At 37.0% G+C, this 16,033-nt stretch overlaps 3 non-coding genes and 1 pseudogene across 3 annotated transcripts; all 4 read right to left on the bottom strand.

The window, feature by feature from the left end:
* Positions 1-2,482: 2,482 nt before the first annotated feature.
* LOC129876817 (TGACG-sequence-specific DNA-binding protein TGA-2.1-like) lies at positions 2,483-14,923 on the bottom strand (annotated as a pseudogene).
* LOC129877949 (U1 spliceosomal RNA) lies at positions 8,356-8,516 on the bottom strand. The gene has a single exon (XR_008763664.1). It is a non-coding gene; the product is annotated as a U1 spliceosomal RNA (small nuclear RNA).
* Positions 12,689-12,849, bottom strand: LOC129877957 (U1 spliceosomal RNA). The gene has a single exon (XR_008763671.1). It is a non-coding gene; the product is annotated as a U1 spliceosomal RNA (small nuclear RNA).
* LOC129877944 (U1 spliceosomal RNA) lies at positions 14,333-14,493 on the bottom strand. The gene has a single exon (XR_008763660.1). It is a non-coding gene; the product is annotated as a U1 spliceosomal RNA (small nuclear RNA).
* Positions 14,924-16,033: the final 1,110 nt, after the last annotated feature.

The following is a 16,033-nucleotide window of genomic DNA, read 5'->3' as shown; positions in this document are numbered from 1 at the left end:
AATTTTCTTATATGGCTTTAAAATACTTTAAGTTATTAACTATAGTTTTTTTTTAGAAAAAAATAAAGTTTATGCCTAAATTTACGGTTAGAATACCGAAAAATCGAACCGAACCGAATTAATTCGGTTTTTCAGTGTCGATTCTTCGATGTTTCGGTTCGGTGTTTGTTTTTTTTTCGAAAACTTCAGTTAAATGTTCGGTGTTAGGATAACAATTCCACGGAGCACCGAAGAATTGAAGTTTTATTAAATAAATACAAAATAATATTTAAAATTTTATTACTCATATATTTTGACCCAATTTCACGATGTTATTACTTTATATTGTTAGCTGTTACTTTGAAGTGTGAACAACTAATTGATATTATTACTTACTAGGTAAATTATCCGCGCTTCGCGCGGCGGTGAAAGACCTCAGTAGACTTTTCCATTACCATTCGGTAAGGAAGTCCATGAAATAATGTGTTATAAATTTATTGAAGTAAACATATTAATTATGTAGTTAGATCACAATTAAAAATATCCTCATCAGAATTATTTATACATTCTTTAGATGGTAGTAACTTCAACCTGTATCCTCCTTTTATTTTAGGTTTATCATTCAAATTGCTGATGTGTGACGATATATAGCAACGGAGAAAAATACAGTTTTATTCAAATATTGTATTCATTAAAATAATACATTATGATACAATATAACATAATATAATACAATACATTATGAAACAATAGGTAACAACCATCCAAATAGAGTGTTATAGAATCTATAAAGAGGAGAATGAAAAGATGAGAAATTGTGTACTATTGCATTCTAAGTCCACCAATCATACTAAAGTTCATTGAATGACGGGGCAGATGCAAGGCATACAAATTACTTACTCATCTTCATAAGAATTACTTTTTTAGATTAACAAAAAGAGCAATGGTGTTATAAATATTGTTAATTCCCAAATATATATATATATATATATATATATATATAATAACTGGATGCAGTAAATTGATTAAAGCTAATTAGTGGGAATCTGTTCATGGCTTTAAAATCATTGTTGATGGGAATAAGTTGACGCTATGTCAATGCAAATCAGATGACTTTCATAACATAACCTGTCATTATAAAAAACAATCTATCAACTTTCAAGTCGTATTTCACATTAAAATAAGCATTGAAAGATTTATCATATCATGAGAACAACGTTAATAGGTTTTTCATATTATAGTTTGGTTCTTAAGCAAAAGTGTGTTGCACTTAAGGAATTTCAAATTATTGGTTTAAGAATCTTGATTAGATTTTCTAGACATAATAAACATTGAAACGTAGAAGAAGATTACAGCTTGATTAAAAAAAAGAGAAATAAAGCATTTGATGCAAAAAATGGAAATATTATTGGTGTCAGCATTTCTCATATTATCTAACAATCCAAAAAATAAGCAATAACAATTACCATAGAGAGGTACCAGTAATACATAACAAATGTACTTTTAACACTTAAGTGATAGGGAAGTTACTTCAATTCTTGATGGACACGTAGACACATTTGATCAAAGTGAAACTTCTGAAGAGACACCACCTCTAGCATATAGCTTCTAAATGTCACAAATGTAGATATGTTCCACCATAAAAAGATCTTCAAAAACCTGCATACTTTAAAGTTAGTCTACAAAGATTAAAAATAAAGAAACCGACACAAAGAAGAAGGAAGAAAGTTCGCATCACACCTTTGCATTTTGTTGCCGGAAACCAAGTAAATATTAAATTATGTCCACTATCCACAAAATTTGCATAGTTACTAGAAAAATTAACTTTTGAGAAGGCAGGATGATGTTAAAAATAGGGACTGCTTGTCGGCCGGATTGTACGGATAATTTCACTTAAGCGGGCACCCCTCCAAAGTGCAATGAAAGTCACCAACCAAGGCTATGGATCTCATCGATCACCCATTAACCCCGTCAAGGTAAGTATGTTGACCGGCTAGCTCAGCCCATTAGTTATGCTGCAGCTTTTGCTCCGGTTTTCTCTTAGATGCCGATGTGGAACGAAACTCATGAGAGTTTTATCACTCTAAATCAGTTTTTTTCTTTTTCTACTTGATGGATTGTATCTTTGATTCAACAAGTGCTTTTACATTTTGTTTGGAGGTAATTACGTATTATTTCATAATGTATCGTATTGTGTTGTTTTGATGAATACAATGTCTTGGTACATTGCATTGTTTTTCGTTATTACAAGAAAAATAGAATATAAGGTAGAGTTGTTATTAAAAAAAAAGATACTATAAAAGTAAAGATAAAATGAAAGGAGATAAAAGATGCTATAATTTGTTTCAGCATAAAACTTTCAAAGTATCTAATAATTATCTATTACATGTTTTAAAATCCCTAACTGAACTTTTTTCCTTGTAAAGCTAAAATCACAGGTACATTATTGGTTCCTAATTCACACAGTAAAATTTTGACATTCTCAAAACCTAGAGGAAAAAAAAACAATTTTTGCACTTCCACAAGCACATACAATACCACTTTACATGTAGTAAATTAGATGCATCTCATATACTGGCCAGTGTATCAAAGTAGCATATTCGAGTTTCAGTAGAATATTGCGATGCATGTCATACTTATTGCTCTCGTGATCTGGCAAGCCAAAGAGACTGAGAGCTCGAAGACGTGAGAAGTACTCACTTATTGCAAGAAGAGCACGCGCTGATTGTCTGGTTGTCAATATGCGATGCATATGTTGCAATGTTTGTTGACGCAGGTTGTCCGCCTGTAAAAAGAGACAGAAAGATGCAAAGACTTTTATCTTCACGTATTTTGCCTCCAGAGACGACATAAAACCAATATAACAAACCAGAAATCTCTGAACGTGGAGTTGCTACAGCGAAATGAACATGAAAGGCTATCTTGAATCATACAATTGATACGCATGCAGATGACAAGGCCAATTGATGACTTTAGAACGTTTTCAAACATAAATTTTGGCCTATTTTATGACCTCATTAAAGGAGATAAAATAGGACAAGGCACCCAGAGTTCAAAGATCAATAGAAACAAGACGTATACTGTAGTTTCAGTGAAGGCGCTCCTTGCAGTTACAGATGATTTTAGAGGTTTCAAACATAAACTTTGGCCTATTTTATGACCTCGTTAAAGGACATTAAAGAGGACAAGGTACCAGAGTACAAAGATCAATAGAAACAAGACGTATAATGTAGTTTCAGTAAAAGCGCTACTTGCAGTTACAAGACCTCCAGAGTAACTTTTGCTTGCCCCCGACTTCCATATGTTCAAACAACTGAACGAGCTTTCGCAGAACATCCAGCGTAAACAATTTAAACAAATAAAGAATAGGAAGCAGCAGAAAAAATAGATTTACCTGACGGAGGAAACATTCAAGAGTCCCTAGTTTCCCCATAGCCATTGCCATTTGACCCATATAATTAGATCCGTTGGCTAATGTCTCCGCCAAGGATTGCTGCAACGCCTCCATACCTTGTGAGAGAACATCTTCAGATCGTTGAGATGATTGCTGCAAGTTGTAAATGCCAAGTAACTGCTGCTCGGTCCGAGGATCTAACTGATTGACTAGAAGCTGCATTACCGAAGAAATCATACAATGAGAAAAATACTAAAATAACACATAATTGGTTATAAAGAAACTTGTTTACAGCTTAGAAACAGCATTTTGAACTTATACTATACAATTATGATGTATTCAACTTTAGTAAAGAGTGTTATCTACAGTCGCAACTTGAGGTTCTTAATTTATCCACTTCTGAATGACAAATGAAAAAATGACACGAACAAAATCAAATATGACGTACAGAACTCATATAATTCCTGCACAAAATACCATGAACGGTCAGAGTAAAAGCACATTAACATCAGATGCAACTGGAAGTCTGCTAACATCACCAGGCTGAAGAAGCTCAGGAAACCTCGTCCGGCATGGATAGAAATAACCACACAATTTTATCCAAGCTTTTGCTTCTAGAAATCAGGTCTCTTTAGAGATGCTATTATGCAGTGAACACAAGAAGAAAACAAAGAGCTTCAATACAAATAATTACAAGTATGTGCCATTTGAAGGAGTATCTCAGACCTTACCTATCCAAGGTCACGAAACTACAGCGATGGTGTTATAGAAAATACAATAGCAACAACAAATCCAGTGTAATCCCACAAGTGGGGTCGAAGGTGTTATAGAAGATAGTGACCAAAAAATGCAATTGTACACTGCACGGCACCTCATTCATTCGGAAAGTGAAACCACCCAATCCTTAGAAAGTATTCTAGATTTTCACAAACATAAATCACTGAAGTTCTACTTACTACTAAGAACTTATTAGTACTGCTAGCAACAGGACCTTTTCATACGTGATCAAGAAGTATAACATCTTTTTATAATCCTATACTGGGAAAGTCTAGATGGGTAATATAGAAGAACAGATGTAAAATTGCACGCATATGAGAGCAAGAAGAGGTCACCTTAAGAAGTTCTGAGGGGCGGAAGCCACCAATCCACATAAAACACCGCTCGGAAGGGGGTTTCCACATCCCTGACAAGACATGGAATACGTCCGCCTTGGCTGCAATTCCTTTCATCCTAAAGACCTCATCGTAATGTGCAGTGACATTATTCACAATACTTCGCAGTTCAGGATCACTTGCATGTGAATTGACAGCTGTCCCTAACTCATTAATGTGTTTGTTGTGTTCTTCTAACCGTCGACTATATTCTGCATCAAATGCTAAGGTCCCTGCAGAAAATCAGCATCTGAAAGGTTATCTTAGCACGAGGAAACAACTTTTTGAGTGCAATCAGAGACTAGGTAAGGGGCTAAACGTTGGATAGACTGGAAAGAGAGAAAACCAAGAATTTATGAAGATACTAGCAGCTCCATTCATAAAATTAGGATGAAGTGTCTTAGTCCCTTCTACTTTTGGTGTAAACACAAAAAACTCACGTATTAAACTGAAATGCATAAAGCAGCTACTGACTCATTCATTATCTTTATCATAGCAACCATCACAAGTGTGAGAATTTTGAACATCGAACCTGAGGACCAATTGAAAGTTGCAGTTTACATTGTTCCTAAATGCAAAATTTAATGTCATCCACAGCGTATCGACACATAGATGGATTTCACAAGTTATCTCATTATTTGAGTCCAGTAAAACAGGGAAAATCAAGAAAACTAAAGTTCTACGATCTCCTTCAAGTAGAAAAAACACATTATTTCCGTCTTATTTGCTTCCTAAAAACAGACCACGCAACACACAACATATGAGAGACGAACTATTCCTGGAATGACTGGAGTACATATTGGACGAGTTTAAGATAGAGATAGCCATCATGTATGAATGTCTGTTTAACTTCAATATGACGGACGCTTTTCTGTCTAGTGAAACCAACCATTCCGATTTCACCCAAATATCCTAGAACTACTGTCATTGTCACCTATGAGAGGCACTTCTTGATGATCTTAATGATATTATAGCTGATACAATAAAGAGTATTGACAAACGTTGGTAGTTACAACAACATACCCAATGTAATCCCACAAATGGGGCCTGAGGAGGGTAAGTGTACCCAGACCTTACCCCTACGTCGTAGAGGTAGAGTGACTGTTCCGACAGACCTTCTGTTAATGTGCAACAAATAAAAGTAGTTATGAAGAAAAAAATACAGCAGTGGAGAAAACAGGTCAATTAATACGGTAACAGCAACACAAAAGACAACAGATTGTAACAGATATCAAATGCAAGAAACATGAAATCTTTTTTTTATGACGAGATACACGCAGCCGCTACCCTTTGGGTGCGCACAGGATAAAAGCCCCACTCCTATGTAATAGCTCGCAAACCATACAGGAGAGGTACCCCACAGTAGGCAAGCTCGGTGCAACGAGCTCAATCGAGAAGGCAAACCCCTTGCTTTGGCTGGCAAGGGACATGGAAGTTCCAAGCCCAAACCACTGCGCCACCACCCAATCCAAGCTCAATTTAGTATCAAAAAGTGATACTTCCTCAACAGATCTAAAAGAATACCAGCAATTTGCTTGTTTGTTGATATGAAAAAGGGCACACAAGTTCAACCACAAGAAAAAGGCATACCATTGTCGTCCTGTTGACCTGCTCGCTGAAGGTCCTGCTCCAACTGCGACTCCTGGACCACTTGAGCTGGCCGGTGGCTGATGAAAAGAAAAGTCAAAAAAAAAACACCAAGATAAATTTTGTAGTCTTGAGTGTCCTCTTTAGTAGTTGTTCCTTTTACAAGAGAGAAATGTTAATTATTGTTTTCTCTTTGTATTTGAGAGCAGTGTACACCATATTTTAATAGTGAGATCCTTCTACCCCGTGGTTTTTCCCCTCTAACTGGTTTTTCCCCTCTATCAGTTAGAGGGGTTTCCACGTAAAATTCTCGTATCCAATTTACTTTCATATTAATTGTCATATCAAACTTTAGTTGTGGTGCTTCCTCCGCCCAACAGTGGCCACCCTTCCAACGTGCTATGGAGGTCATCGGCCTAGGAAATGGCACTTCAATATCGACCATAGACACCATCCAGATTAGAATGTTTTTTTGACCTCCGCGCCGATGTGGAAAAATCATTCATACTTTTATAGCTCCATATTTAAAACAGAATCTTATGCACTGATATGGGGCATCTAAGCACATTACATTTATCATTTATCGTATTTTAAAATTCCAATAAATAAATAAAAAGATGTCCAAAGCATAAAACACGTTTTCTACCACAGGGCGACAGTGGTATGCCTTTATAAGTTAAACACATCTTCCCCGAAAGCATAAAATGCGTTTCGGCATTCCAGTAGTTTAAACACCTTTTCCCCGTCTTTGGTCTTTTCTTATAATGTTATCAGTTTGCATCCACAGTCAACCCCTCTCTTTCTTCCGCCACTACAATAAAATTTTAGACTCATTGGCATCTTCTTCCTATTCTTTGAAAGATCCATTTTCAGGAATAAACGCCAAACAGCACCCACCACTCACTTATCTTGCAACAGTGAATGGAATCAAATTGTATGTATCCCTTTTTTTTTTCCTCTCTAGTAATTTTACGATTCAAAAGGTGCATTTGTGAAGTTGAGTGGTTTTGGACTTTCTGACTAACTTCCAATCATATTAGCTCAGAAGAAAGGTCATATGAGGTGATATTTTTCTTATGTGTTTTATACCACGTGAAAAGGATACGAAACAGTACTCCGTGATGATTTGGAGTTATTCGAGTATAAAGCTTTACAACGTGTTTAGCAAATAGTCTGGACTAGGGATATATCTTGTGCTTAAGTACAAGTATTGAGTTATTGGAACATGATATTCCTTGTAGCCTTGTGAGTATGACTTCCACGAAAGATTGTTTGCTTTCAAGTCCGTCAAGTTAAGTTTTTTCTATTTATGCTAAATCAATAATCTATCAATTACTAGTCTCGGAAAAAAAATTAAAGTAGATTTCCAACTAAAATAACATTGATGTTCTCTAAAATAAAGTTCCCTTCAGTGACACAATGGATTAACAACAATGGCCAAAATCACTTTTAATTAAGATATTCTTACTAGATTTTAGATTGGATGATAACTGTAAGGTTCATTTAAAAAGGTATAAACATGAAGGGTTTTCATGTGATTTGCAGCATTAAGAGTTCTACATTATATGAACCCAATGATAGAAATATTAAGAGTTCAACTACCTACTACTTTTATCCTCACTCTCTTCTTATCTAGAATCGTGTTCTCGCTATCCTCAACCTCCACATATACAAATCCGTCCATATTTAACTTAAAGTACGATTAGAACTCTACATCTTCTTATCTGGAATAGAATCATGTTCTCGCTATCCTCAACCTCCATATATACAAATTCATCCATATTTAACTTAATGTATGATTAGAACTCTATATCTTCTTATCTAGAATAGAATCATGTCATCGCTATCCTCAACCTCCATATATACAAATTCATCCATATTTAACTTAAAAGTATGATTAAAACTCTATATCTTCTTATCTAGAATAGAATCATGTCATCGCTATCCTCAACCTCCATATATACAAATTCGTCCATATTTAACTTAAAGTATGAATAGAATATAGCTCGAGATAAGAAAATGGAATAATGACTGTCGAGTTTATACATATCCACTTGCTTATAATCCTCCAAATATATATATTTTGAAACAACCAATTTTATTTAAAAATTAATGCAATAGTATTTGTAATGATTGTTCAACAAGATTTAAAAACATAAAATGAGGAATAAATGCACAATATTTGCTTAATTGAAGAAAACATATGCCACACATTGGGCTGAAAACGTTTGGGCTTCGGATTGGCTGGGGGCCGCGCGAACGCAGGCCCCCACTACCACAAATTATGACGTAGGCTCGACCACTTGGGCCAACCTTAAGCGGGCACCCCCCCAAAGTGCAATGGAGGTCACCAACCTAAGCCGTGGGTCTTATTGATCACCCATTGACCCCGTCCAGGTAAGTATGTAATCCTGTTAGCTCAGCCCATTATTAATACTACTGCTTTTGCTTCACTTTTCTCTTAGGTGCTGATGTGGGAGAAATACTTACTACTCTCTATCGCTTTCTGTTTGGAGATAGAAAGAAAAACAGTGTAATGGATACTATTTGTTTCTCTTTCAATACAAGAAGAACTAAAGAAAATAATCTCCCTCCATAACAAACAAGCTGTTAGAGAACAGTTCTTCAGATGCATTTCCATATCTGCAAAACTTGACCACCTAAAGACTATGTTCCTCGGACTCTTCAACAACATTGAAAGGTGCTTGTAGAATCCTCCGAAAGTACTGCATTTTTGGAGGATCCGATACGAGTGCAGCAACATTTTTGGAGAGTCTAAGCAACATAACCTAAAGGTCATCAGGCCTGAACCAATCTATATAAAGGCTCAATCTGCTTCATGACATAGTCTTTATTTCTGGAAGATCTAAGCTCTAACGATCTTACTTTAAATATGTTGTACACAGCTCATATTGACACATAAATATTATATAGACGATCTACAATATGGTCATATGTAGATCATTTGATCGTACTAGGTTAATCAAGAGCTTCAACTTATTGAAAGTGTATGACCATCACATTGTGCTTGCTCTTTGATCATGCTCCTTGCCATTTACATGTTTGCTACAACTTCTCTATGCTTTTTTGGTCCCCTATATCCATCGCCTATTTCTGTCACGCCCCGGGAGGGTACCCTAGACGTGACCGGCACTTGAAAGCCATTTCTGACCTTCAAGCGAACCACCTAACTCAATCACTCCATCATTCAGTCATATACGCTCAACGGAAGGCTCAATTATAACATGCTATCTACAATATAGGGGCCGAAGGCCAAATATGTTTAACTCAACAAAATAAGTATCATAGGACTCCTCAAAATAACAGTCTAACCTCCCCACACTCTAGTCTATGAAGCCTCTATCAAAGTCTAGAAGGTGCCAATGACAAGCCCATGGCTACCACAATCAAAATAAAGGAGACAACATGAAGCTATACAGGGAGCTCAAGATCCTCTAGAAGCTAGGAGGACTCACCACGTAGTTGGAAGTGCGTAGATAATCAACGGTGCGCTGGTTGATGATCTCTGGTAGCTGTCTCTGCATCATGAAATGATGCAGGCCAAATGGCATTAGTACGTGGAATGTACGAGTATGTAAAATGGCCGGATGAAACAACATCAAGAAAACATCAATATCAACTCAGGATCTCAACTCATACATATATACATGACAACTCACTCAAATGTCCTAAGTCTAACAAGAATAGTTTAGACGGGACTAACTCATAAGCCACTTAACTCAACTGACTCGGAGCACTATTAAGACCTAAATAGGAGTTTCTCTTATCCGACAACCATCACCTATGAGCCGGTGATAGTACAACAATCAAACGTTGTTGCCACGTCCGTCCATACCTTGCCAGGGCATGAACGCCTCCCTAATCATGGATACCATCGATTAGTCAAGTCCTATCATTTCAGGACAATAAAATGGGAAATATCTGACTTTAACGGTTCGATCCCATGGGAAGCATCCGACTTTAACGGTTCCATCCCTACCTACGTTGTCGGCGTAGTTTCTAGGGTTCGAGTATGGACTATACTCTTACCCGCTTTGGTGCTCGATACTCCTCCCATGACTCCATGCTCATAAGACTCCCTCCAATCATCTCAAACAAGCCCTCACGGCTAGTTTCATGTGGGACATTGCCAACTCATCAACTCTATTCTCATTTCAACTCAATTAAGTCATAATGGCAAGTTCCATTTAGGACCTCGTCCACTCGTCAATTCTATCCTCCAATTACCTCAATCAAGCCTCGCTTAGATAAGCATTTGTGACATCTCCTCAAGACTTATCACAACTCTATGACTTTAGCTCAACAATCCAAGTAGAATAACACATTTAAGGAAAATGACTTAAGCAACATAATCACATGGCTAAAGAGATCAACAAAACATAATAACAAGTTATCTCCAACAACTCACACTTACATGAAGGTTTTAGGAACTTCTTAGCTCAACAACATCAACACATATAGCATTAATTAAATAGGGCACAAAACTCATTCAAACATAAACCATACCAAGAAACTCTATTTTCATGGACATCTAACCTCAAAGCAAGAGTAGGGCACATGGGTGGACTCAACCCATGTTTTGGATAGCCTTACATACCTTAGTGAAGACTCGAAGAAAACCTTGATGTTGGGTCTTCAATGGGGAACTCAAATCTTGAAGCTCTTGGAACTCTCCTTGTTGGAAATGGAGAAGAAGAAGAAGAAGAAAGAGAGAGAGGAACTCCCAGGGCTTTTTAGAGAGAGAGTGAGGGCTGAAGATATGGTCCAAAATGTTCAAGGCTTGTATATATATAATTTGGGACAATTCCCAAATTGCCCTTCCTCCAAAATTCTGAAAAATAGGCCAAAACGCCCTTGGCGCGATAGTGGCGCGTCGCGCCCTTACAGCGCCAAGGCCAATTACGCCTAAAAACCAGTACAACTTTTAGTGGCACGCCACGCTAAGGACCAAGCTACTGAGGCATGTTTCTGGCGCGATAGTGGCGCGTCGCGCCCTTATAGCGCCAAGGCCAAAGTTTCTGGGTTCTGGAAATTTGGCTTGAAAACCCTGCACACCTCGCAGTGGCGCGCCGCGCCAAGGACCAAACTACTAAGGCTTGTTCCTGGCGCGATAGTGGCGCGTCGCGCCACTGCGGCGCCAAGCCCAGATTTCCAGTAGTTGAACCCTAGGCCTGAAATTCCTGTTGTGCTAGTCCGTCTTAGGATCGTCATATCTTTTGACTCCGAACTCCAAAATTTACATTCTTGGTGGCGTTGGAAAGAAGATTCGACGACCTTTAATTTAATAGGTCATGGGCCACCCAGATTGTTGTCTTTCAAAAGATAGGGTCGTTAGAAGTCAACCCCTCATACAAACTCATCCTAAAACTTAGCCACGACGAACCTTTTTGGACTTAGCTTGGTCCTAGGGGTTCTCTATGACCCCACATCACCTCCAACACTCCTCAATTACTCGGGGACTCATCTTAACTCAAGCACATACTTCAAAATAATTGAGTTAGACCCTACACGAATACAAGAAGGGTCCGAATCTTAGGAAAATTTTTGAGGGGTGTTACAATTTCAACATACATTGCAAACTTCTTTGCCAACGTCTTATATCTTTTGCACCAATTAAGTTTAGAAGTAAGAGATAGAAAATGAAAGAGGTATGCTCAGCGGGTGTGTGTTTTGTGGAATATCATCTGGTCACAACATCAGTGGGATAGTACATACACCTCAATAGCTTCATCTTTATACTTGAGGTTCTGATACTTCTCATGACGAGCTTCCTATAAAACTACAACATCTTTGGCTCTTCCTGATGCACATCATTTGGAGTCTTCTCACGAAACTATAAGTGTAACTAGATTTCTCCAGAGCAATCAAGACATCAAGATGTCATTATAATTTCCGAGTCATCTCATTTCTCACCTTTAGCTCATGTCCTTCTTCCTTTGCAACATGACAATTCGTATTCTAAGAAAAGAAATACAATGACAGTAGAGTTAACATGCCTGGTAAAATCTTTCTTTCAACGAGCCATTATTTTACAGGCATTACATTATCATTGGCATCTTTCCAGTCATTTGCAACGTCAACGGCTAATCTATCTACAGATATTTCTATACGACCTTAGATCATGAGGTAGGAATCTTTTTCTCCTCCTATGCAACTGATTATAACTACAGCTATTTTTTTTATTTTTCCAGCTTCCTCTGGTATTCTTATATAGCATCGGCTGCAGTATCACCAGCTTCCTCTAGCTCACAGGTCGTGTTATAGTTTTCAACTTCTTCAGCCTTTTCTCAGGTTGATTTTGTTCAGAATCTTATTATCTCCCTTCAATAAGGAGTCTAATACAGTAGGTAGCTAACAAGACTCAATTGATTTCACAATCTGAAAATAAAAAAATATGCCTTTTTTTAACAGTTGTTCTCTGCCTCTAAAGAGTTGTTCTTTAGATGTAGGCATTCTTATACCAAACTTGAAATTAGCAAGTGTCTCAACTGGTAGCCAGAGTTGCTTTTCTCTGATCAATTTTATAAAGGAGAGACAATTTTGAACTTACATGTGGGTAGGGGCCGCGCGAACGCAGGCCCCCGCTGCAACAAATTATGACGTAGGCTCGACCACTTGGGCCGACCTTAGGCAGGCACCCCTCCAAAGTGCAATGGAGGTCACAAGCCTAGGCCATGGGTCTTATGGAACGCCCATTGACCCCGTCCAGGTAAGTATGTTTTCCTGTTAGCTCAGTCCATTATTAATACTACTGCTTTTGTTCCACTTTTCTCTTAGATGCCAATGTGGAAGAATTACTCGAAAGAAAATTAATTAACGAAGCCTATGTTCGATTCTCTTTGAATACAAGAAGTATGAAAGTTGTCTTAAATTTAAAGGATGAACTTCTGTAAATTATAAAATTGTGCTTTGACAATTAAAACAATTACAGATGAAAAATATATCTAGAAAGAAAGTCTCACATATAATCCTTCGAATTTGGTTGATTTAAACATTGAGAATTCACATGGTATTGCAGCCACCTCTCTTCTTAACTTACTGAATAGTTTTGGCAAAAAAACACAGCAACTAATTTCTCCGAGTAATCAGAAACATATACAATACGCTCTATACGGATGCAAGCAAAATAAGTGTTCTTTCCCAACAAGGATGGAAGCATACAACAAAAGAGCTCACAAAGGCCGAGTTTTGTGAGGCATTGGGGATGCTATAATGACTTTGAACACTGTAATACACAAGCTCATATTCAGAATCAACAAAGAACAAAATATATACAGGAAGCATCAAAATCATGTTCAGAAACAGCAGGTATCTGAAGAAACAATTTAAATAAATTCATCCGTGCCTCTGTTAAAAATCACAAATAACCCTCATTGCATGCTCTTATAGTTCACGCAAACATACACCCTGACGCTGGATAACCAGGATACCACGTTTACAGTGATAGTTATAACCCTATTTTACCCCTACCCCAGTACCTTCTCTTCCCCTTCCATTACTTCTTCCACCACCACCCAATAAGCAGGATACCACACTTATAGTGAAAGTTATTCACACATCGGCATAGTTTTTGTTAGACAAGAACACTGTTTTATATAAGTTGATCTTTGAAAATTATAAGCATGACACTCTAGTTGTGCATATTACAAAAGCCAGCAACGCAACTTCCATCAGAATTTTTCTATTGTTATTACATCAAAATCCACGGTGTTTGACAACAACAATCACCAAGTAGAGATAATTAACGACAAAGGTTCCTCAAAACAACCTCTTAACAGAAGTCTCTATGAAAAAAAGGTATCAGCTAATAAAAGACTTCTATATCATCTTCCCTTTTCCTTCCATGTGTAATCCTCATAACATATATAATACTACATTCTTATATAGCATTGGCTGAAACATCACCAGCTTCCTCAAGCTCACAGGTCGTGTTAGTTTTCAACTTCCTCAGCCTTTTATTACATGAAAATGTATACAAACTGTGCACTGCATTGACATTTTACAAACTGACGGACCATAAGCTCAACCCTTGTCATTCTGTTCAGGACCATTACACCTCTACATGTTTTAACAGATCTTCGTTTGGCATAGCTCAACCAAAGCAGCCCTTGTTAACAGTTACTCTACCACTAGTGTATCCAGAGTTGCTCTTGTTACATAAATTGATTATTGGATAAGACAATTTTGAACTTACATGTGGGTAGGGGCCGCGCGAACGCAGGCCCCCGCTGCAACAAATTATGACGTAGGCTCGACCACTTGGGCCGACCTTAGGCAGGCACCCCTCCAAAGTGCAATGGAGGTCACCAGCCTAGGCCATGGGTCTTAATGATCACCCATTGACCCCGTCCAGGTAAGTATGTTCCCCAGTTAGCTCAGCCCATTATTAATACTACTGCTTTTGCTCCATAGTTCTCTTACATGCCAATGTGGGAGAATATAGAGCTGTACAGTAAGAGCCGACAAAGGCCGAGTTCTGTGATGCATTGGTGATGTATAATGACTTCAAACACTATCAGAATCCAACAAAGAACAAAATACATACAAGAAGCATTAAAATCAAGTTCAGAAACAACAGCTATCTGGAGAACAGTTGAAATAAATTCACCCCTATGCCTTAGCTCAAACATACATCCAAATGCTCAAAATAACCATCTATATGAACTGCAGTAATAATCAAAACTTGTTTAAAAGAGCCTTCACACATTTGATAAAGAAACACTGCTGTTCTAGCGCTATTCATAAGATCAATAACCAAGAAGACCCCAAGATCGTGATTACCAGCATTCATGACTTCAAATCTTTCTTCTTTTTTTCCATGTTTTAATTTTCTCAATTGAGAACTCTTTCCATGGCTGTTGGGGACAGAGCAGCTGAGATATTCATCATTTTTACAGAGGGAGAACTTTTCTTGGAAACAAGAATCTGTATGAATGAATTAAGCAATCAACTTCTCACAAGTTGGAATTTCCTTTTCGTCCTTTGGGTTTCTTTTCAATTTAAAAGTATTACTGTTGAAATTTGAGTCGACCAAAAAAAATTTTATCGAATTTTCTTATATGGCTTTAAAATACTTTAAGTTATTAACTATAGTTTTTTTTTAGAAAAAAATAAAGTTTATGCCTAAATTTACGGTTAGAATACCGAAAAATCGAACCGAACCGAATTAATTCGGTTTTTCAGTGTCGATTCTTCGATGTTTCGGTTCGGTGTTTGTTTTTTTTTCGAAAACTTCAGTTAAATGTTCGGTGTTAGGATAACAATTCCACGGAGCACCGAAGAATTGAAGTTTTATTAAATAAATACAAAATAATATTTAAAATTTTATTACTCATATATTTTGACCCAATTTCACGATGTTATTACTTTATATTGTTAGCTGTTACTTTGAAGTGTGAACAACTAATTGATATTATTACTTACTAGGTAAATTATCCGCGCTTCGCGCGGCGGTGAAAGACCTCAGTAGACTTTTCCATTACCATTCGGTAAGGAAGTCCATGAAATAATGTGTTATAAATTTATTGAAGTAAACATATTAATTATGTAGTTAGATCACAATTAAAAATATCCTCATCAGAATTATTTATACATTCTTTAGATGGTAGTAACTTCAACCTGTATCCTCCTTTTATTTTAGGTTTATCATTCAAATTGCTGATGTGTGACGATATATAGCAACGGAGAAAAATACAGTTTTATTCAAATATTGTATTCATTAAAATAATACATTATGATACAATATAACATAATATAATACAATACATTATGAAACAATAAGTAACAACCATCCAAATAGAGTGTTATAGAATCTATAAAGAGGAGAATGAAAAGATGAGAAATTGTGTACTATTGCATTCTAAGTCCACCAATCATACTAAAGTTCATTGAATGACGGGGC

The sequence above is a fragment of the Solanum dulcamara genome, chromosome 12, assembly GCF_947179165.1.
Source record: "Solanum dulcamara chromosome 12, daSolDulc1.2, whole genome shotgun sequence".
In the NCBI taxonomy this organism is placed as follows: Eukaryota; Viridiplantae; Streptophyta; class Magnoliopsida; order Solanales; family Solanaceae; genus Solanum; species Solanum dulcamara.
The sequence above is the reverse complement of the archived record's forward strand: the minus strand, read 5'-3'. Positions and strand labels throughout refer to the sequence as shown.